Source organism: Strigops habroptila, chromosome Z (assembly GCF_004027225.2).
Source record: "Strigops habroptila isolate Jane chromosome Z, bStrHab1.2.pri, whole genome shotgun sequence".
Classification (NCBI taxonomy): Eukaryota; Metazoa; Chordata; class Aves; order Psittaciformes; family Psittacidae; genus Strigops; species Strigops habroptila.
The window spans coordinates 47,810,172-47,834,728 of NC_044302.2; the positions used below are offsets into that span (position 1 = coordinate 47,810,172).

The 24,557-nt window shown below is 42.9% G+C and overlaps 1 protein-coding gene across 5 annotated transcripts in view; it reads right to left on the reverse strand.

The window, feature by feature from the left end:
- The window catches only part of PALM2AKAP2 (PALM2 and AKAP2 fusion), a 255,085-nt gene that overhangs the window by 154,011 nt on the left and 76,517 nt on the right, over window positions 1-24,557 (reverse strand). The window contains exons 1-2 of one of the 5 annotated variants that reach the window (XM_030511671.1): window positions 14,742-14,747; window positions 1,105-1,111 (exon numbers count right to left, since the gene is read on the reverse strand). The exons of the other annotated variants lie outside the window; for them this stretch is intronic. The gene's annotated coding sequence lies outside the window, so the exon portion shown is untranslated. Of the gene's footprint in view, window positions 1-1,104; window positions 1,112-14,741; window positions 14,748-24,557 lie in introns of those variants that run through there. 5 annotated transcript variants of the gene reach the window in all.

The following is a 24,557-nucleotide window of genomic DNA, read 5'->3' on the forward strand; positions in this document are numbered from 1 at the left end:
TCCCATAACATCTCTCACATATGCCCCTTGATTTTAGAAATCGCAGTATGGAATATAACTATAAATATGCGGTAATAATTAGAGGAATAGGTGTCTTCTAATGCTTCTGTACTCCAGACAATAAAACTGGAAATAGTTGCTGGAAGCTGGCAGTCAACCAGTTGTGTTAGGGGTTTCTCTTGAACCAGTATGTTGCCCACTCCTGGCAATAACTCTTTGGGTTATCCATCCCTGCTTTCTACGTTACTGCATGACACAGGGAAGCCCAGAGACTTCAAGTAACAAAATACACAGGCTGCTCAGTAAATAAACATATTTTGCTATGCAGTAAGCATTCAGCATTTTCGTTTTTCTCATTGAGACCTAATGGCACTTGCTCCTTAAGATGTGTTGATTGTGATTTGGGATACACTTTAATCAGGGTTAGATTCTCCATTACTTTAATTCAAACCTCCTTTTACTGACATGACTTATGCAGATGCAGGAATATTCCCTCTTTCTCTATTTTTATGTATACCATCATCTTTATTTTCTCATTTTTGAAAAAAAAAACCAACTCCAAAATAAAAAAAATCCAACTGTAATGTGAGCTACGATGAACTCTTTTGAACAGGGATAGTTACCTAAAACTCCCTTTGTCTACAGAAAGAGTTATAGAAAGTATAGCGCTATAGAAAGTACTGTTCCAATTCACTTGATGTTTTCTCAGAACTACTATAAAAACTTAAAAAATGCAGAATATTTTGGGACAAAATATTTTGTTCTGCATAAATGGAACAATTTAATACCTGTCGTGTTGTGATTCAGGGATAAAACTTTCAAAAAATACTGTTTCACCTTGACTTTTCTTCCCAGGAATATTCTTTTTTTTTTAATACCTAGTGAAGTGAAAAAAATCACTTGACACTGCAGTCAGCCGTTGCCATGCTCCTACTTCAGGAATTTAGAAGTCAACAGGAAGGTGGCTTCTTTTCCTTCCCTATGCCTAGGAAAAATTAGTAGATATACATACATTTATGTCTTGCTGACAAGGATATTTGAAATATTCTACTGTGCAGTCTGGTGAAATTACGTTGTGGAGCTGGGTGAGTCAGGGTTCACTGATATGTTTCTTTTCTTCCCAACTGAATCACTAAGCAGCATTTTCAAGGCACGTATTCTGTAGCCTGGTACATTTTGCTCTCAATGTGATCCAGGAATATCTGGAAAATGCGAGTGCATAGAAGTTAGCAACAGCCAAACACAGGGGAAGAAATAAGTCCTTTTTCTTTTAAATAAATTGGACATTATTTAGTTATTTTTGTCAATTCAAAAACTGAGTATACTTGGTGTAAGGCAATTAATTTGATGTGAGTAAGGTAATAAGCAAGTAGACTACTTGTAATTTGGGGTGATCATAAGTGCACCATTTTTTGTGTGCCAGCTCAAACCTGTAGGTTTGCCATGAATTGTTGGGTCTTCCAGGGAAAGTCTGCTTCTAATGCACACATGTATGCACTCGCCCATACACACCTTGCAATTGATTTGATTTATATTTTCTTACGTTCTGGCTACTTGCTTTTTTGCTTTTACTTGTTTATGTCTCTTTTATACTCCCCTCCTGATTCAGTTCCTCCGTTTCTGCTTCCTTTGTGCCAGCCTACCCCCACCATTAATACAAGTTGGGCAGATGGAACATTAGGTGACACTATTTCAACATGACAGCTTGGTGGTTTTTTGTCCCCTCCTCCCCTGCCAACCCAAATTCCTCCTTCAGTGCCTTTTAGAAGCGGTATTAACAACAACTTACTAAAGAGGAAAGGCATGGAGACAGAGTTGCCAGGATTTAAAGACATGGGTGAAGTTGGCAGGGATAAGGATTTCCTATGTGACACTGGGTAACAATGCATACATACTCTTCCCATAGGTGCAAATTGCCCTTTTTCCACTGCAATCAGTGCAGGCAAGACTGAGTCTCCTAGGCCCTGTATAGAATGGGTCTGAATTCCTAATCATGGCAGGAAAAATACAATCATTCAAACAGAATGTACCCGTTACATAGCACAGGGGTCATATACTTAGCATTAATATCCACAGGAAGTTGCTTTATACCTTTTAGCTCAATTTTATATCACTCTTGTCTGTACTCTCTAGGCTTAAAGGCTAAGGTAATTCTGCTGAGGTACTGAGGAAACAAATACTCAAGGGCACAATTTCCATGTGAGCTCTTGTATACACTCATTAGTAAACCACCTGGGCACCACAGACATCACTGGAAAATTGGGTCTTAGAGTCTTCACCACTTCCTTTGGACTGCCTTTTTACATAGGGTCCAACAATACAATAATTAAAATCATAATGCAAAATGAAGGTTGTTTTGCATGCTTTATTTTTTTAGTGAGCTTCATATTATTAGAACTGCTGAATGATAAGACCTGCCTGCTTCTTTTTTTTTCTTTTTTTTTTAACAAGATATAACAGAGGCATGCAAATTTGGTTGGAATAAAAGAAGTTCACTAATATCACATCTGTTTCGAGTGACATGCTACGTAATGGTTTAAACAGTAATAAATCCATTAAGAGTGCACATGTACATGTACGTACATATACAAAGTGCTTACAGTCTTCCTGTGTAAACCTGTTAAATACTGAATAATGTCCTTTTCTTCTAGCACAATTTAAAAAGGATGTGCTTTAATTGTCATTTGACACCTGGCAAGGAAACCTTATAATTCCCTTGTTCCTGCCTTCTTAGCAGATTTCAGGCTGGTGTTTGAAAGACAGCCACAACAATAGAGCCACTTAAATAAAACAACTACAATATCTGGAGTGCTGTAGGGAAAAAATAAGAATGAAAACAGAGATCCAGATGAGGCAGAAGTGGTGTAAAGCAGACCATTAGTATTGCTGCTTATTGGCCCAAGCTGTTATCTATCTGATCACTGGGATTTGCTAAACTGTTTATATAAGCAGAAAAAGTGGGTCAGGGAGTATGGAGCTTGGTACAGGCATGTTTTTTTCAGTGGATGTATACAGAACCCTATTTCCCCAAATATCACAGAAAAAAAGAAGGGAGATTTCACCACTCAGAAAGCCAAGCCTGCCTTTCTGCTAGTCTGTCTGTCCCGCAGCTTTCTTTAATGGACAGCTGCCATAATCACCTGAGAGTATAACAAGATTTTTAGGGGAGCTAAGAAGAACTGCCCTTGTAAGCCACGTTCAGGCTACTACAGACTTTCTCTTTTATAGTCTGTAGCTATCAGACATTAGGTCCTGCAAAATTCAGACCAGAACTGTTCAGTACTGCAGGGGAAGGGTATGCACCAGCCTGCTAAAGGAAGTCTGATCTGTATATTTTGTGGGATTTTGGCATAACCAGGTGGCCACAGGTAGGCAAAGCGGGCAGAGCAGTTTTTGAGAGCAGTGGAGGCGGAAGGAGCAAATGAACCCTTCTGCAGAGATGTTGGGATCAAGGACCGAAAGAGCTGTCAGGCAGCACAGAAGGCTTCAGTTTAGGTGACGAAAAGTGGAGTAAAGAAGCGAGATCTAAGAGGTGAAGAGGCATAAGGAAAGGTTTGGTAATTTGGTATGTGTACATGTGCAGTTATGTTGAGCACTCAGTACCCAAAAAACATTACATCTGGATATACGGCTCTGTTTTGTGCTCCACCCTGAACTTGATGAATGAACTTTCTCTAGGTGAAGGATTTCCTTTGTTTCTATGCTAAGACATTGAAAGCCACAGACCTGGGCTGTCATTTTCCTCTTTGCTGAAAGGCAGATGTTGTTCTGGCATGAAGTGCCTTTACCTTGACCCTGGGAGGCACCCCAAGCAGGATTCTGGAGGGCACTCACACAGCAGGTACAGAGCCATACTGCTTTCCAAAATGAGCACACAAATCCCAAGTAAGTATTAGTATTCCTGAAGAAAACAGCCTCCTCTATCAAGCTAATTAACTCTGACAGACACATGATTTCTAGAGATACCTACGTTTGGCTCAGAAATGTTTTGTTTTTCAGGGTGGGATGGTTCCAGCATTATAAATAGAGAGAACAGCTGCAAGATTATGGACCAGTTTCTTCAAGCTTGTACTAGCTCTGCATGCTGGGTTGCACCTGAGAAATACTCATGTCATTTCTGCAGTGAAGACAGAAATGTAATAGAAGTTATATCTGCAGCATACACACTGACATGTCAGTGGGAAAATAACACTCATCGGCACTAATAGGGAAAATATACAAGTATTCAGAACTTAAGAGAAAAACAGGAAAGACCTAATCAGAGTAAACACTTGAAGGGTAAAGGTGACGGATGCATACATAGGGTGGTGGACAGCTCAGCTGTAAACTGATTATTTTGCTATTGCTTGACTGACAGCCTAAATCAACCTGATATAAGAGGCACAAAGAAGACATAGGCCTGAATATCAGTAATTGGTTCCAGGTCTCAGAGCTGAACATCCTGGGGGGTTACAGGTAGTATTAAAATGGCAGATTCACAAGCACAAAACTACAACTCCCTCCGACGCTTACTTAACAGATAGTTAAACCCCAAGTTTAGGAATAATTGGGATTGCCTGTAGGGATGAAATGCACTTCTGCACAATCTCTGTGTCTGTCTCAAGGATCTTGCCCTCATGAAGCTTTTGACCACACAACAAAATCAGAAACCGAGACTTAACTTGCAGGGTCCATTCTCCCATAAGCACAGAGCAATGTGCCTTTTCCTGCAGCACAAAAGAGCACTTGCAAAAATGCTCTACCCCATGGACCTCTCATTCCCATTTCTTGGTCACTATAAAGGTTTTTGGGGCAGCAGGGTACCTGTTAGCTCACAGAGGTTCACAGTAACCTTGGAAAATGAACTTGCAAGGCGAAAGGGTAAGGTTTCCCCAGCCATATGTGTAAAAGTCTTGCATTTAGGCTCTTTAAACCAGCACAACTGGCAAAGATATGGGGAACTGTACCCTAAACCCCAGCCCAGCACCTCAGCCCTTGACACGCTTCCTAAACTTGTATCAACTGCCAAGCACCAGCAACATGGCTGTAAACCAACATGCCTAAGAAAACGGACCTGAACCCCACATGCCACAACTGTGAACTTCATCTGCTGTAGGGAAGGCGGAAATCACTGGCTTAGTTTGCTTAGCAAACACTGGCAGTTGTGCCAAAGCCAGGCAGACCATCTGTGGATGTCTCTGTTTATTGATGCACAGCCAGTGCTGATGGCAAAAAACCTGCTTGATTTGAGGTCTGTTGCAGGATCTAAAATGGGATTCCAGAGCTAAGGAATTCAATGCTTTAGCATAGTCTTTCTGAAGAGCTCATCCTTTTTGAATGGTTACCCTCAAAGAGGAAAGCTGGCAGTGTGCATCTTATGATTTCCAAAGGCTGTTGTTTACAGAGTGCAGCTGATAATCAAGAGCAGCAAACTTTATTAGCATCTTTGAAAAGGCAAAACCTCTGTGGCTTGAAAGACTGGGAACATGTTACACAAACCAATGCTTGGAAATGAGATTCAGGCACAATGCTGAATCTGTTGCTCTGGTAATCTAGATGAATATCCTGATACACAGGAAGGGAAACCATTCCTTTCACCAAGCAAAAGTTACTTCCCAATACCAGCTGATGAATTTGGGAAGAGAGGAAAAAACTCCATAATCGCCTTTGCTGTTTGAAGGAAATGTGCATAGAAAGAGATATTTTGCATCTGCCTGGTTTAGGACCAAGTTAATCCCTGCTAGGTTAGACAAACCCCTTCCAGGTTAGACAAATCACGGGATTTCCTGAACTAAACATTGTGAGGTGTAAAACCCAATAATCATTACCCTGAGTTAATTAGTAATATGTTGCCTGCTTAGGTGTAGAAGGCTTAGATTCAATCTAACACAGATGCTTTCACCTGGAATTGCAGAAGTTGCGTGATTGAATCCCTTTCCTTTCCAAAGCAATATTCTGTATTAATTTTTGTCGGTGGTTTGCCTGATGCAGCGTTAAATCTCCCAAGCATCGGGATCATCAGCACTCTCTGGGGTGACTCTTCCTCCAACTGGAACCAATTTTTCATGGCCTGCATTTTCTCTATTTAAGACGGATGTTACCTCATTCTTATCATATCATCTCAACATATAACTTCTTGCCTCACTATATTTACAGCCCACACTTGTTTGTGGACTTTTACAAGCGTGAGCCTTCCAGCACCAAGTTCTTCCAGTCTGCTTCAAATGGGAGATATCTCCAGCATGGGTGAGATTGCAACCTTACAAACTTCCCATCACCTCCAGAGAGGACGGATCACTGACTGGAGATCAATGAATCACTATGCCTTGGATGCTTGCCCTTACAGCAGAGGAGCACGTGGCTTGACGCTCCTTTGGGAAATGAAGGGAGAAAAAAGGAAAGAAAAAAAACCCTGGTCTGAACCCAGCCCCTGGCCAGTGACCAAAGAGGTGAAAGAGCAAAAAGTCCACTTATTTTCTCCCTGTCTGCTTGTACCAGCATGTTTGGATCTGAAATCTCCCATTTCTGCTGTGGACCAGACTCTAGGCAGAACCTTGCAGACCTGATTAAGTCCCTTTATTTCCCTGCGTAGCTTAACCTGCTCTGGCAAAGCCTGTGTTTTGAGTCATGCAGCTTTTGGAGCACTTCTATTTAAACAACTGGCACAAATGTCCTGGTTGCACAGCCCAGCCCTGTGAGATGAAAGTGCATACATAAGCTCCTCCTGGTGAAGCTGGGTTTTGTCTCTCCTCTTCATCATTGCTATACTTTGTTCTCCCTCCCAGCCCAGAAACATGGCAAGCCTCCTACCTCTGGACCCTCTTGGTCCAGTGTTCAAATTATTAAAATAAAGTATGTGATGTGAGAACCACAACTGATATTAAAACTTGGGCTGCACAAAACTAGACATGCAGCTTTCTGTGTCTGGCCAGAGACGGGGAGTCGCACCAGATGGTGTATGGGACTTACACTGCAAGTACAGAGATGCATCCCCTGTGGTTCATTGATTGGTACCTGCTGGAGTGGCAGGAGAAAAGCAGGGAAGATAAAATAGCCATCTGAGAGAGGACACGTGCTGTACTTTGTAATTGAACATGAAGGTGCAAAGGCTCACAGAAGACACTGAACCCTGCAGAAACTTGCTTGCTCTCCGATGGTTTTGAGCAAACTTGTCAGGAAGCACCAGGATGCTTGAGGACACACAAGAATACAAGGGACAAACATGCCCATGTGGCTTGCTGTCATGAAATCTCCCTCTCCTACACTGTGCTTTGCTCCTGCCACTAAGATGTACTTCAGGGGACTGTCTGGGCACTTTGAGCATGGGGAGTAGGCTCTAGAAAGGGCACAATGATTGTGGTGGGACCTGATGTCAAAGTGTGTGTGTTGCAAGAAGTGTTCCAAGTGAAGGAGGGTCGCATGTGCAGTTCCCCTACCACAAAGTCCCCAAACACAGCAGCATGTACCCGGAGACTAGAAAAGCAATACAGGCGCAGCCAGCCTTGAGAAAGTTTGCTGGCACAATGCATCTAGGCACATGAAAATTCATTTAGGTTTAACAACAGCTGCCAGCAGTTCAGCTGTACAGCGGACTGTGTTATTTGTATCTTGGGAGAGGTCCAAGAAGTAGAGGGAGAGCAGTCAGAGGATGACTGTTGAGTGCTCGCTCTTGCATGGTGCAGCAACACTGGCTACTGCGTTACCCAGCGTTAGTAGGGATGTACGATCAAAATGAACGTGTGACCTTATACAACACCCATAACTCAAGCTGCCAAGGAAAGAGGATGTTTTTGTGCAATTCCGATACGTACCAGTATCCTGGAGATACACATTCAGTTACCTAGCAGCATTTACACGGAGGCAGGAAGCCTGGAAAAGGGTGTGAGTTTTATCTCCACCTTATTTTAATGAAGGGAAGAAAAAAAAAACCCTATCAATAGAAGTATTTGCCCTGAATAGATTTCAGCTTCCCATGTACAGTCTGGGAATAATCAGGGACTTTTTGTTCCTGATTTACAATGTCAGATGAGAAATGAGCTGCTAAGGGTCATGGGGAGCTCACAGCAGAGCACAAACCAGGCAAAGCTGCCTGGTGGAAAAGGAGCTGATGGTGCTGACTGACGGCCACTGAACATGAGCCAACTTGTGCCCAGGCAGACAAGAAGGCCAACAGCATCCTGGCCTGTATCAGAAATAGTGTAGCCATCAGGGCCAGGGCAGTGCTCATCCACCTGCACTCGGCACTAGTGAGGCTGCATCTCAAATACTATGTTCGCTTCTGGGCTCGTCACTACAGGAGAGACATTGAGGTGCTGGAGCAGGTCCAGAGAAGGGCAACGAAGCTGGTGAAGGGGTCTGGAGCACAAGTCTTACAGGAGCGTCTGAGGGAAGTGGAGAAAAGGAGGCTAAGGGGAGACCTCTAGTGAACGGGGGATTGGTTTCTTTTTCTCAAGTAACAAATGGTAAGACAAGAGGAAATGGCTTCAAGTTGCACCAGGGGAAGTTTAAATTGGATATTGGGAAAAATTTCTTCACTGAATTGTTCCAGTCAAGTACTGGAACGGGCTGCCCAGGGAAGTGGTGGAGTCACCATGCCTGGAGGTATTTAAAAGATATGGAGATGTGACACTTACTTGCAGACATGGTTTAGTGGTGGACTTGGCAGTGCTAGGTTGGACTCAATGATCTTACAGGTTTTTTCTAATCGAAATGATTCTGCAATTCTACAACACCAAATTTATACTCCTCAAGTTGCAGCAGAATGGCCACAAGGATGCCCCATCAGCCAGCTGCTGCAATGTGGGCCCTGTAACTTCCAGGTTAAGTGGCTATCCACAGCAGAAACTTCAGACACACACACGAGCTGTTCATTTTCTATTCTTATTGAAAATTACATCTACTTCTGGAGTGGCTACAGCAGAAATTCAATAAACTTCTGCAAGCTTGGAGTGCAAGCAGTGCTGCATTGAGAAGCAAAACACATGGGAGGCTGGGATTAAAGGTAATGTTGTTAGCTAGGGCAGGAGAGGGTGCACTGTCTTCTACCTGGACCTCAGGTCATTGCAGCTTTTTCCTCAACCTCTGCTCTGGCCTCCTGCCCTTGGACAGTGAGACTGAGGGAGGTGCTCCCTGTGCTCCTGCTCTTTCCAGGGGGGTGATAAGGGCCTTGCGCAGCAAGAATTGCAGAGAGAAGTGCCCCTGTCCCTCTCAGTCACCCATGGGCCGCTGCAGTGAAGGGCAGGGGCAAAGGGGACAGCACAAGAGCAGCACCTGGCAGAGTCCAGGACATCAGGATGTCAGCTCTGGTAGTGACCCAAATGTGTCTGGGGACTTGGTGATGCTTGTCTGCTCCTTAGCAGTGGAATGCTTTTGTGCCTGAAGTGCCCACAGAACACACTTGGGCAGCAAGTGAACTGATCACAGTTATTTGTGTGGAGCACAGGAGTCAAGTGCCGACACTGGGTGGTGCCTTAGAAGCAATCCAGATTTGCTCTCTGGAGCTGCTCAGTCCTGGCTCCTTTGCTATAATTCCTTAAAAAATGTCACTCATCTTCTGGTGCATTACACCGCCCCTCTATGGAGATGCTCAGAAAAGCCATTTTGACAGTGCCATACAAATACCAGCAAAGATACAGATGTCTAAACTTTCTGAAGAAAAAGAAAGTCTGTCAGAAAGTCTGCCATTTTACAGAGCTAGCAACTGACCTAACAAGGGCTTTCTCTATAGCCAGTCTGCACAGAGCAAACAAAAGTGTGTGCTCCTGGTTTCTCCTGTCTGAATTTTTTTCTGAACTGCATTTTTCCTCTCTTGCTCAGCTTGTAGTTACAACTCTTTCCACTTGTTTTGGGCCAAAGATTGTTGAGTGCTGTTTTTGGTTGGTTTTTTTTCAGTCTCAAGGATGTAAATATTTTTGATATAAATATTATTCTTCCTCTGATGTATCTATTACTTAGCCTGCCTGGAATGGATGCTAACACAATGTGGTTACATCAGTATTTTCTTGTTTCTCTGCAGCGCCATGTGACTCTTCGCAAACTTGCGATCTTTGTGAAGATAAATAGTACAGCTGTGAAAAAAAAAATCACAGACAATTCTAAATTTCTGGCTGTGTGGATAAGACGCAGAAGTTCTTTATGGTGTACATGAAGATGTGCACCGAAGTTTCACTCTGGAACTCACTGCAAGTGTTGTATGTCTTCTGAAGGAGTTATTTGAAATGATGCATTGAGCTACATAGTAATATCTCTGGTCTTACTGTTCACGCAAGGTGTCTAGCTAAACGCCAGCACCAAAAAGCACAGCATTACTGGCCTACTGTAATGCCATTCAAGTCAATGAGAAGATTAAGGGATGTTCAAGGAAAGTATATACTGGTTGTTAACACATATGTTAGCTATATTATAGTTCAAGCCTAACCAGGAGTACCTGAGAGCACATCTGAAAATGCTCTGATTTATGGATTTTCCCTGTATATATATGTATATACTGAGTGAAAGACAAGCTTTTTCCTGTTACAGGCTGCCTTCCCTCCTCTCTCGCCCTCCTCTCTCCCCCCCACATACCCCTACTCCCCACTCCCACTTGCTATTTCTTGTCTTCCTTGAATTCCTGCACAGGTGATTTCCACACCAGACTTCAGCTGACTCTTCTTCTGCTGAGGCAGAGCACTGCCTTCATTCAAAGGCAATGGCAGCTTGCTCCCTACTGCTGACAAACCAGGATTTCACTTCTTGCAGGTATCCCATTTGGGTTTTCCCCATTTTTTCCAGTTACTCTCCCTGTCACCATCATATGTGACTTAATGAAGCACATGCAAATGACTCCTTCATATGGTGATCTGGTCACCACAGAAAAGGTTGTGCCGTTACTTACTAGAAAAGCAGTTTTGACAAAAATAGTAATCATTTACTACAGTTGTCTGTTTTATCCCTGCTGTAGCCTCCAGCAAATCACTTTGGTTCCATTTCCCAATCTTGACCCAATACATTTTGCCAATCCTATACAGTCCATTCATAACATCGGACCATGCCTATTTCCAGTAGACCTGTTAGCTGGTATTATTAATTATAGATACTCACTGTACATGTGAGATTTCTATGATTTTGGTTTGACTTAACTCAGATTTGCTGCTAATTTGCTGCTGGACTTTGTGATCGACTTCTGGTCCAAACAAGGTTTTATCTATTTGCTTTCTGTAGTGGTGGCTTAAAATGTGCTGTTTCAAGGAACATGGTATTTAAATGCCTACTTGTTGGCATAAGAAGTAAAAGCTGCCCAGCATCCAGCACTCTGACCTAAGGTACTCCATGTGATTCATTGAATATAGTCTGAGAATAATAATAAAAATGAGAATGGGCCCCAGAGAATGCAGGCTGTTACACTGAAAACTTGAAACCCCTAACGAAGTATTATAATTGGTGTGATTGCACCTTCCTTGCATCCTGCTGTCATGTGGCTGTTAGAGCACAACTACCTTATTACCATGGAAAGGTGCAACTTACAGAGATCCCACCTGCTTCCCTCAGATAGTTGTTAACAAACTTCTCCTTTCCTTTTGTGCTGTGCTTCAGCCATGACTGCCTGAACTTTTAAGTGCCCTCAGAAGCCCTTGACAAAGGAGTTAGATGGGTATGTGCAGCTGACACTTGGCACGCCCAAAGTACTGAGCTTTATTAGGACCCTTTTAAAGTTCCTCATTTTATGTGCCCCTCACAAACACACAAATGCATTCCCCTGCACTGCTTGCCAAGAGCAACTTGGACAGCAGGGACAGAAAAGGAGCAGCGGGGCAGGAAGGGGAACACCCAGTAGGACCTGTTACTTGTTTTGTTTGTTTCTTGATGCAAACAGTTTCTTGGATTTGAGCTTTGCAAATCTGTCCTCTGCTGTCACTCACTTACAGGAACTCACAGTCCATTTTTCCAGGGTTAAGGCTGACACAAAGCACGGAATGCATCCCGTAGGAATGGACAGACTCTCCACCAGGAGCAATAAGAGATGCACCAAGCTGCTGCTGCCCTTTGCACGGAGACAGCAGTGTCCCAATCCTGCATCATCCATCTTATCTACCTTAGAGCTTTTCTGTTGTGTTCATTTATTTATTTGTTCTTGGCAGCAAGCATCCCTATGCCCCAGAAAGCACTGGAACAAACATGGCTTCACTGGGGAGAGGTTTTGCCCTGGTGGGGTAACTCCAAGGTTATCTGAAGTGCTCCTGCTGAGGCAAATCAAGCCAATCAGGAAGCCCCCAGAAACATGGGCTGTGCTCTATTTGTTTTTTCCACCCTTAGACATTTCCTGCTATTGTTCTTGTCATTTTCTTTGAGTGTCCACCGGCTTGGTGGGTGGTGCTGCTACTGCTGGCAAGGGGTTTTGGTAGGCCTCTGGTCCTCTTGAGCACATGAAGAGCTCTGTGCTGTTCCTTTCACAGACTCCCACCACAAATTTCCAGCACACAAGTGTCGAGAAGGTGTGGCTGTGGCGGAAAGTACATCCCAGTGAGCGAAGCAAAGTGCCTTTTTCCGCTCGCCAAGCTCAGCCAGGCAAGTATGAAATCATGCCATAAAATGATGAATGAATTTTAGCTGAAGAAATTGCTTAACACCACAAGAGAAGCAGAAGATGGGTGGATGGAACCAGAAAGTCCACAGCATCCTGACATTCACTGAGACCTGTAGAAAGCTGAGGAGTACTGATGGTGCTCTAGAAATTGACTGCTCTAGTTTTATCTTTGCCATCCAGAGCCTGGCCTTCTCTTGGCCGGAGTACAGGAAGTCACCTACAATGGCCTAACCCCATCATACTGTTAGAGGACCAGAGGACCTATAACTGTCGAGGCCTCCCAGGAACAATGTCCATATCTCATTTTTTCATGATTACATTTTTCTTTCATCAGATGCATCCCATGCATTTTTACCTGCACAGGGTAGGACTGAGAAGAGCTGAATGCTGCACTCCTCATGCTCCAGTCTCAACTGAAAATCATAGAAAACCAGTTCCTAAACCCCCATCACTTGCTCAGGTAAGCAGGAGCACATCTTTGGTTTTCACCTACAGTGTAAGAGAACTTCCTGTGCTGTGTAGAAATTGTGAGATTGAGTTGGTGCTTGGACAGCACCTGTAGTTCTGCAGATTGATCCCTGGAAGTGTAGTGTCATTTCTGAGCTGTACTGGTAAACAGAGCCAGACACAGAGCTGCGTGAATGAAGAACCAAGTGGGAAAAATTGCTCTAAGATTGCTCAGGGCTTAATTTTCCAGCCCTTTGCTCCACATTACCTAACATCAGACACACCTGAGTCACTGCTATCTGATCCCTCATGTGTTGGCGTGTGAATAAAAACAAAGGAGAGTGAGTTTAACAATATGCCCTCCTTTTTATTTTCCATGATGGATCATAAGTCCCCCTTCCTGCCCCATGGAAAGTTGGAATGAGGCACGGTTTTAATTGTGGGAAGCTGAATAGTTTGTCTTGACTTTGCGCTGCATGTTTGTGGTAGGAGTCAGCTGATGACTTCCTGCCTGTGCGGGTCTTGGGCGGGTGAAATTCTTGACCCCTGCACTTCCCAAGATCCACATAACTTCCAAGTCAGAATAAAGTAGACATCTGGGCTGATTTAGTTCAGGGAAGCAAAAACTAGCCAGTAGAGCACATGCAGCCCAGGATGGGTTAGAAAAGGGAGTATTTTCCTTTCTAAGAGAACCTTTGAGAACATGCCATGGTCTACATTTCAATGGTTGGCCTAAAGCTGGCCATAGGGCATAGCAGAGAGGTGGCGTGTGACTGCATTTCTAAAGGTAAATACCATAGAGCAGAACCTCAAAGCCATCTAGCAGTGTGGAAACACCTACTTGCTAGTAAATTACTTTGTACTCAGTTTGTTATTCTTTCTGCAGCAAGCTGAGGAAAGCCAAGTGTAGCCTGATGGGTTCCTGGCTATGATCCGGCGGAGGGGCTGCCTGATTGTGAGGAGCTGGTTTACCTTCTGTGGGTTCAGTGGATCCTATGACTGTGCAAATGTCCTCCCAGGGGTCTTCTCTCCACGCCTGGATCGGTGGTATTGAGGGCTGGGGTAGCAAGGGGAGCTGGTCCACATCACATCTCTAAAAATTCATGCTATGTGACTAGGTAAAAGAGGCGAGAGTTTTGCAGGATTTTCCTGAAATCTAAAAGATTTGTTTTGGGTTTTGACTCTCACAGCGATCTTAATACTCGAGGATCCCAACCTGGAGAAAACCTCAGCTGAGTCCTGGCAAACTGTGAACATTCTTGGTTTTACCTGTATGATTGACACTCTCTTATACTTTCTGTGCCTGCTATGTTTTTTATGTTATTTGAACAAGGCATTCAAGTAAGCTAAGTTATGGTAAGAATGGGCAATAATAAATGTGAGACCATTGTGATAATCTGCTTGGATTTATAGCGCTGACAGAACATTTTCATTTGCTTTGTCTAAAATGAGACCAAGGGTTAAGGATTCACAGATGCCCATATTGAGAAGGCTATGTCCCATTTTCCAGTTTACTTAATGCAGTTAAATGTGTAGACATTCAGGACTACACATGATGATGTAGTTCAGATGAGAAGTTAAGAAATTACTGACCAGCTTTTTAGTTACAAACAATGTAAGTATCCCTTCAGGGATTATATAAAAAAAAAAACCCTCTAAAAGTGATAGCAGTGCTTTTTAAAATGGGATGTAGGTACTTCTGAAAGTTCATCTCCTGTGACTTCTGTGCCAGTTGGTGTATAATTATGAACACTTTTCCAGCTTTATTGTTTAAAGGGTTTTCACCTATGGATGTTTAGAGTTGAAGTGATAGGGCTTTACTCAAAGATAGATGATAGATGATAGAGCTTTACTCAAAGCCTTCAATTTAAACAAAAGAGATAAACAGGCATTAAATGGTTGGTGTGCATGTAGTTCCACTGGATTGACTAGACCATACATTTAGATGTAAGCGTTTGACTTGGGGCTTAAAGGGTAACCACATTAATCTGCCGAAGACAGCTCAAAAGTAGGAAAGTTGTCCCGGTGCTTTGGAATGGACAGACTAAAAATTAAATTAAACTAGAAAGGCCTTATTTGAAATAAGGCATAGGAACTGAGAGCAGCAGCAATATCATTGGAGGTGGAATGGTGCTGGCTGCATTACTACTACTACTACTAGATGAGGGCAGTTGGAAGTGCAGGCTGTTGAGATGACTGGCCAAAGGGCTGGCAGGTTAGTCACTAAGCACCAGATGGACACCACCAACTGTCTAAATGCTTTCTCCCTCATTTGTAATTGGCATCATGTGTGGCGGAGCTCCCTGGCTCTGCCTGCAGTTCTCAGCTCTGCTGTTGGCAGCCCCCTTAGTGTACACCCTGCAGCCAGCATGCAAGCTCCTGTCAGCATGACAGTCCCTGGAGGAGCTGTGGGCTTGTCAGTCATGCCCATCTCTAACAAAATTTGCCTCATTAGCAATGTGAAACGCCTATAGCACCATTTCTTTCCATTCTTCTTTATTTTTTTCATTTTATTTTTTTGTCTTCTCATGTTCACATCAGCTGTAGTGATCAGTCACAAAGAGGCATTTTGTTGATGTTGGTAAAGGACTGCTATTTGCCACCTTATGTCATGCTAACACTGGTTAGTAGGAACAGCCTAAAGATGCGTTTTTTTGCCTAAACCAACCATGCCTGTAAGCCTCCCTGGCTTTTCCCCAGTGACCCAAACCCAAACTGAGTGCTCTTGTGGCCGCCTGGCTATAGGGCTGCTCAGGTCAGTGCTGTTTGTCCCACTGCATGACTCCTGCTATGTGTTTGGGACTTGCAGAGTCAAGGTCAGAAAGTCCTCTTGCATAAAGTCCTTCTGCTTTCTTCACTGGCTTGTCCTCTTTTGGAAGTACCAAAGTCTTGAGGCCAAGAAGTCCTTGAAAAACTCAATTTCTGTGAAACAAAGGAACCTGGGAACAACCTTGTGCTGAGCTCCAAAAACTTAACATGGATTGATTTGTAGAAGGAAATGAACCACAATTCAGATGCGGAAATGTGAGTTGCCTGATTCAGGCTACTTTTGCATGGCATTTGCAGAGGGCTGTGGCTCCTTATCATGTCTCATCTGGAACATGGTAAGGTGATGCAATCTGGTATCTTGACTATGAGTTTGAGCCTTTCTTCTCTTTCTGTTTCAAACTCTTACCCCTACAATCAGTATTACAGTAAGCACCTGCTTGACAGGAGTGCTTTCAAAGACTGTGGCCAGGACGGGCAAGAAAATACCACAGATAGATCCAACTTTTTAACAAACAGTGAGGAATGTCTAGTACATCTTGCACACCCCATAGCTATTTTCTCTTTTGTCATTTTTCCTTAGCCCTCCCTCATGCATTTCTCCTTTGCTGAGCCTTGTTTCTTCCCATAAGAGATGGTGTGGAGTCACATATCACGGCATAGGAAATGCTTGTTTAGCAGAGTTTTTTCCCTAATAAAAATAATGCAACAAACCTTCAGACACACATGCTGAATACACCTCCGCAGGCCTAGGGAGAGCTGCAGAATGGCCCCTGATGCTAAACTTGACTTGTGCTCCTGCACCAGTTTGTACAAAGAGAGTATTATCATGAAAGTCACATACTAGCTTCCCTTTCTGCTTCCCATTACTGCTGTGTGATAGGTGGCTTGCTTTGGTAATTGGAAAGGATTGCTCTGCAGACGGACAAATGCTGCCCAGGGGACAGAAACAGGTGTGCCACAGCGGTGAAGAGTCCAGGAGGGGTCCAGGTCCAGATTTTTAAAAATAGGAAAATAATAATGATAAAAAGCCTCTTACCACTCCATGAAGATTTTACAAGTGGGATTTCTGAAGAAGAGATTCTCTGCAGTGAATGGGGCCATCTAGCGAGCTCGGGCATTATAACAGCTCCGCGTCCTACTTCCCCCCAGGGCCTCGCACACTACCTACCAGCAAGGCACACACACACTTTAACATCTTCCACTGCAAGGTGAAAGGAGGAAAACAGCTGCGGGAGGGAAGAGTATGACAGCAGAAAGGGCATGGCTGATGCCAGGGAGCTAGGCGTGCTGGGTTGCTGTGGGAAGCCAGAAATCCAGCTACACTGGCAGTGGGAGGATGGTGCTCAAGTTTCCACTGCATCGTGTCATCAGCTGCAGGGCTGGCGATGACAAGGAGAACTGCTCAGCCAGAGGGCACCACAGCAATGGGGAGTAATAAAACCTCATGAGGAGCAATGAGACGTTGGCTCCTCAGTATTAGGTGGTGGTTTCTCTGACAAACAGCTGGTGATGGGCAAGGGAGTGGGAAAGTGATGTGTAAATAACTTCAAGAGATCAGAGAGCTGATGCTTGTGTTTTGCATGCTGATGGACTGATAGTCCTAGAAGGGAGACTGCTGCAATGCAAAGCATTGTACCCTAAAGTCCTGCCACCATGTTTTGCATGTGAGCAGGCTGGACTGACTGCCTGGGGATGAACATGCACCAGCTTCACTGCCCATTCACTCTCCTGCACCTCCTGTGAGGCTGCCAGATTATGAGAGCAACAATAAACACTTAGGGATTTTGGTAGCTTTTTGTGGCTGCTTAAAGAGGCCTTGAACATACCTGGACCTATCGCCAACTCCGAAACCTGCAGCCAGCATCATGCCGTTCTAGTATAAACTACGCTTGTTCAGCCAGGATCACAATGCTGGAGAACATGAGTGTGGCACAGTATTTGAGCATTTCAGGTGCCAGCACCTGACTCTAGCCTCCCCAGTGACACTTTTCACTTTCAGCTCAGACACAAGTGTGTTTAAGCAAGTTGTCCTGTTGCATTAGAGGTATCTCGGAAAACTGGAAGGGAAAGGTTGAAAGATCCTCATCTAGTGAACATCACTTTAATCTCACTGAATGGTGGGAGTCAGGTAAGCACATGGTCCAGTAGTTTATCTATCTGCAGCAGAATGAATGCACTTCCTCATCTCTTGGACACACATTTGACCTGCTTGCACCTGCCACAAGGGTGAATTCTTCATGTCCACCAGCCTGTCTCTGGAACAGGTGTAAACCTGGAGCCTGGTAACTAATAACAACAAAATTTCCACATTGTCCTGAATTGTCGTTGAAGCCCTGACATGCAAATGTTAGGATACCAAATTATCTTTCAGGGTGTCATTGTTAGTCCCAGTGATTATGAGTGTGCACATCTGGAAGTATTTGCTATTTCAATATGTGTCTGTGTGTGTTTACATATGCTAGGGACAGAAGAAACAAAATATAATTAGCTTTGTAGCCCTGCAGCCCAATAAATACAGTATTGCCATTGCTAGTGACAGGTCCCAAGCTTTTTAATAGCTTGGCCCTTAGCACTCGTCAGGGTCTGTCTATACCTCCATTTGTCTTACTTTTGAGCATGTTTATACAACCATATAGTGTAGCTACAGTTTTCAGACAGCAGCAGCAAGCAATTGCTTGTGTAGAAATACTTATGACTCTGCTGTAGAGGTCCTGTGCAGAAGATGGGCTTTATGCCACAGCTGAGTTACGGAAAGAGGGAACCAGGGTACTGCGAAAAGGAGGATGTGGTGGGATCACAAGATGGGACACAGGCTGGCCCTGGAGATGCCATGCCTATGAGCAAATTTTCAGTGGTGAGATAAAGACATACAGACCTAGAGCACAAAACTGCTTTAGGAGTAACAAAGAGAACAAAGAACAATATCAAAAAGAGTGTGGCCAGCAGGCCAAGGGTGGTGATTCTCCCCCTCTAATCCACTCTCATGAGATCCCATCTGGATACTGCGTTCAAACTCTGGGGGCTCCATCATAAGAAGGACATTGACCTGTTGGAGCAGGTCCAGAGAAGGGCCACAGAAATTATCAGAGAGATGGAGCAGGTCTCCTATAGGGAAAGGCTGAGAAAGTATACAAATTGCCTCAAGCGGACTCAAAACTGAGGAGAAGGTAACCATTAACTTTTACATCACATTCCTCCTGGCAAAGGGAAGAAAAATTCACCATCAGCATAATATTTGCACTGATGAAGAGTTTGAGATGATGATGATTTGGCATATCTTTTATCTCTCTCCAGGACTGAGCCAAAGGGGTTGTGGAAGACTGACTGTAAGAGCAGAAAAAGGGGCAGGTACCAGGAAGGCATATCAGTTGTAACTATCATTTGGGAGACTTTTTATGTAATACTGTTCCTTTTTCCCCTCCTATAATCCTTTGGCTGAAACTAAAAACAATTCTGTTGATAGATTGGTAGGATTTTGACTACCTTAACAACAAATTCTTGGCTTTGCATTTGAAGTGTGTTTATTTTTCATCATAAAAGGTTTTTGAGTGCAACTTCATCACATTGTAGGTGGGAGATGGAGATCTATCTATTTCCCAGCTCAGGCTGTCTTTATTAGGTATTTCGTTGATCAGATGTGCTTTGGGAAGAATCTTCAGAAGAGTCTTTTTTCAAGGGCTGATTTCTCCACAGCTAGTTTAAGGACAAAAATAATTTTCTAGGCCTCAAATTTAAATATGTTTAAAAAAAATTCCCCAAATGCTGTAACAATACAACAACATGTGTGAGTTCAATACAACAACATGTGTGAGTTTAATGTTATTTAGTGTGACAGCAAACATTATTTCACAGCCTATGTGAGAAAGACCAGACAACACTGAAATGCCAGCTTTGGATCAAGGTTGGGTTGCTGCTGGGTGTAGGTTGCTAGAAGATTAGGAAGTAGATTAGAAACTAGAAGAATAGGAAATAGATGCAGGACAGTGCCAGTGGGTAGAGGAGGAGTAAACTGGTAGGTGTTGCACTAAAATAGGAGGTTTTTCAGGAGAAAGGCAAAATAGAGCTTTTTATTACAGTTCACTTAAAAACACTTATTTGTTCTTTTTATAGATCAAGTACCATTTAAGTAATGCTTCCCTGCACTTTTATTTCTCAAATTACCATAATTTTGTAGCAAACCCAGATATTAACAACAGCAAAGTGTTAAAATATAACATTTCTACATTAGAAAAAACTCCATACTTTTCTCTCTGTTGAATTCACCAGATGTTTTTGGTGTACCACACATCGCACTTTTTTCATATTTATGGAAAATAATCGCTTGGCTTGAATCAAAATTCTCATTTCCTGCTCCTTGCAGTGTCCTCAGTCTAGAAAGTCTCACAGATGTGAGACTTTCAGATATGCCAACTCACACAAAAAGGCTATGTCATGCTTTGAAAGAGCATTAGGCTGGTATTTCAAAAACCTGAAGCAACTGTGAAGGGCATGAGACTAAAAATTTCGTATGGAGCTTTTCCTCATTTAGAGAATTACTGTTATAGCCTTATAATTATGGTAGGATTTGTTACATGAAAGCAACTTTGTATTATTGTATGTTAATGAATAGAAAAACATATTCTGTAACACTGCTATCTTCAGATTATTTCAGTGAAGGATGGATACATTTTGTTTCTAGACTAAAGAATGGAAACTATGATACAACAGCAGTATTACTTGCATTCAAATAAAATCCAGATTTGTTCTCAAAATTATTTTCTTCCTGCTCCACATTTTTTTTTTTTTTCTCCAGAAGGTTTTATTGCTTCAAATCCTTCAGGTGATATGTCAATTCCTTAATCAGAGAAAAGCACTCTGTTTTTTTAGGAGTCTGAATACCCACATTCCTGAGTATAACTGTCTGAGAGATCACAGCATACATCTTCCAGTGGATGGACACACATGGACATCAAAACTTGGTGGCAGATTTTAGCAACATAGGCCTCTCTGGCACTGCTATTGTAATTATATGCAATTTTATCTTTATACTAGGTAAAGCTGCTGCCTTAATATTAATTTTGCTAACATTCATTGTAAGACAAATAAATGCAAGCCACCTTGTTATCACATCAGCAATAAAAGAGCCAGAAACCACAGTCTTTGGGACCATATACTTGCACTATTGTACAAATAACTTTCAACATCAATCCATCTAAACCTGTCTCCTGCAGTCCATGCATTCATCAGCTTTTGGCTGTCAACGAACAAGACTTTCTGCTTTAAAACATGCCCTGAAGCATCCCTTTGTTGATACTCTGGAAATATGAAAAAAGAAATTATTTGATTAACAAATGTCATCTTCTCTAATCTTAGTGAGATGCCACTTACCATTGTGTTTCACCAAACTAAAATGAAGACTACAAGCCACTGCCCCCAATCTACTGTGCAGATGAATATAACAAGGCCCGTAGAGCCTTCTTTACTACCTAGCTAGTAGGTCATCCTCATGATTTCTGCAAGTTACAAACCCTAAAGGAAGCAATGTTTCCGCTGACTGAGGCATCAGAAGAACCACACCTGTGGTGACTTCTCGCATCACTTGGAACATACAGTGAAAATGGTGATTTTTGTATATGTTGTACTTGCAGTTCTTGCCTACATCTCCTTGGTTTAAAAACAGCTAGACAGATACTGCACTGGTATCCTATGGCAAGGAGGATGCTATTAACAGCTGTCATTAATACTAATCCCATAGTCCAAAACATGACATTGAACTCTTGAGCTGTAAATGTTATGCTAGCAAAGAAGCTGTTCCAGATGTGGAGTTGGCCTATGAGCTGGCAATTTATATCTTAACCCTCCAGTGGTTACAGTCATCTAGAAGTCAACCCCAGGGCCGCAGTGAGACCAGAGCACTGGAAATGACACGGAGCAGGCAGAAAGCTTATGTTAAAACTCCAGACCGTAAGAAGAAAGCTATATTGGTGATGTGAAACACCAGCCGCAGGGCTACTGCTCTGTGGAGTCACGGGGGTTCCCTGAAGGGTGGGAGGCAATGTTTATTAATGAGAATTTTAAAGGAATATATTAAATACAGTGAATGTCTACAGTGAATTCTGCCAAAATGAGCTCTGACGTCTGCTGAGCACACTTCAGTGTAATGCTTATTGACTCCTGGTCCTTGATTTCCACCAGATTTTCCTCTTTAATTTAGTGACAGTATTTTTAAGAGAAGAAATAGTCCAGTGTCATTCTGGGTAGCTTTTGGGAGGCATTTTGATTCAGTTGATTCTATTCGTGGATTCCTCATGTTGGTCTTGGTTCATAAGAAACATTTTTGATTAAGGGAAACATTTAAAATATGTGTAAGACTGTCAGAAGCCTGTGCTGAAATGCTCTCCTGACCTGGGACAAGGTACAGCAAAGCCATGCTGGTGTGATCTTCGCCTGCAGACAGACAGCTCGGTATGGCAGCAGGGCACACAACTCCGCCTCAGGGCTAAAGCAGCAGTATTTTCTGACGAGCCTGGATGCTCTTGTACATCACTGCAGCCTGTTCCCACGCCACACAGACTGGTAGGTGACCTGTGTGTCCCACATCCAAAAATAGATGAAATGTAAGCCTCCTTCCAGTTTTAGCTGAGGATGTGAGGGACATAAAAATACTTTTCTATGGTTAACCAGAGGCTCCGCAGGGATGGTTCCTAACTGTTGCAGACAGCCACCCACTCTCTGGGATGGGATCCTGATATTATTTCATGAAAGCTGGGTTATATATACTTCAGTATTTTGTTTAAATATTTGTATTTTGGGCACTCCAGTTAGGACCTAGTGTCCAGCAGCAGGGAAAAAAGAAAACCATGCAAAAAGTGTGTACTTTGTAACATTATGAATACATTGTCATTGGGAGGCAGATATGGGGTCAGGCTGCTCCTGGCCCTTTCCCCATCTTCTCAGAAGGGGCTGTAGCGGGGAGACTCTGTTTTCCATACAAGAAATGCTGTGGGATTCTGCTGTTCTCAACTTCAAATAAGCAGCTGATGGAAGGTGAAATTTCTAGATAGAAGACCACTATGCATAAATAAATAAAGACATGGAAAGCGGAGGCAGGACTTGTACTATTAGGAAAGGTGACCTGGTAGGATTTAGGTCTTAGGAGCTTCTAGAGAAGTCAGGCACCATTCCACCATGGTAAACAGCCAGCACCCCTTGTGGGAACCTCACATTCTCACACTGCTTCTCCTCACACTTCACACGAAGCATGGCAGGAGAGCTATTCCATGCATGAAATCTGCTTCTGGGACAGGAGAGAGCAGGCAGCAGAAGTCATTACTGAATACAAGCCTACTTGAAGACTCCTCCTCTAGAGGAAGGAAGCCTTGTGATGCTCAAGTGGCTGCTGAGGGGTCCTGCTGCAGCTTCACTGATAGATACCAGCTAAGAAGCACCATGTTCCCTGACTTGGACTGGCAGCAGCAGGTAGAGGACTGAGCTCCCCTCCTGAGACCCTTTCATGAGATGCCCGTCCCATCTGTGTTTATAATGAAGGCACTGGGGCAGGACTGCCTGGTGCTGGACAGGTACAGTGCCAAGCACACCAGGTTCATCCCAGCTCGGCACTGCGGGATGGCTGCCGTGACAGCCACAAAACAGGGTGAAGGAAGGAACTGTGATTTGCCTGTGACAAGATTAGTGATACGACACAGGTTAGGAAAGTAGCTTCATAAATTCCCTATTTCCTTGAATGCTTAACATGCTGTATTAATAGCAGAGACTAGAGAATGTTCTTGGCATTTCTTAGCAGAAATGTGGAAGATATGAAGAGATATAACAAACCACCTAAGGGAAGTACACTACTCATAAGACCCATTTGTAAGGAGCAACTGCTAGAACAGAAAATATATCTGTTTAATTCTCCTCGCAGATACAATGTGATAAATAGCTGTTAAAAAACTGTGCAATGTTCATACGCAGTTTCAAGTTGTTTCGTTTTGCTCTGGAAATGACTTTCTATCTGCCTGACCATAGGTTATTTTTCTGTCTTTGTTTTGAACTGTATACCATTTTGACATTTGTAGGTCAAAAAATGATGGCATGTGATCGATGATTTCCCTGAGAAGTATTATACCTTTGGAAAACATGGACTTAATTAAATTTAAAATGTTTATGGGAATGTATCCATTTCATTATAATTTGACAGATTATCTCAGTATTTTCTTTTTGTGAAGCAGAAACATCTGCTTTTTACATTACCATTTGAACTATGAACAGATAAAAGTGTTAGAGGTAATGTTGGTAATGTTTTAGTCTTATCAAATAAATGTTTCCAGAAGGTCAAATAAATAATATAAATTCCTTACTTTTGTAACATTTTCGATAAGCTTATTTTTCTGTATCTGAGACTAGGTGAAACTTCAGAGTCTTGGAATTTTCAGTAAGATGGAAATTTTAAGTTTTGAGCCATTCTAGTCATCACTTTATGCTACAATTTCCTTTATAGCTTAGCTTTCCATCATCCTGCCCTCTAAGGTCCACAGAGTCTAAAATGTATGCCTTCTGTTACTCTTCGCAAATGTCTATTCTGACTCTAACGACAAAGGATGAAAATCCACAGTCTGTTTCAGACTAATGAAACAATGTGAAATTATTTGGAGAACAAAGCTGGAGCTCTGAATGCAAACCAGCAGATTTATTTATCTCTTCAAATAAGAACTCTGCAACGAATGACTCCAACCCAGAAATATTTTGCCAGCTACTGGGTGGAGGGGGAATGGAAAGAAAGCTCCATCATGATTTCAAGCATTTGTACCAGGCGCTGGCA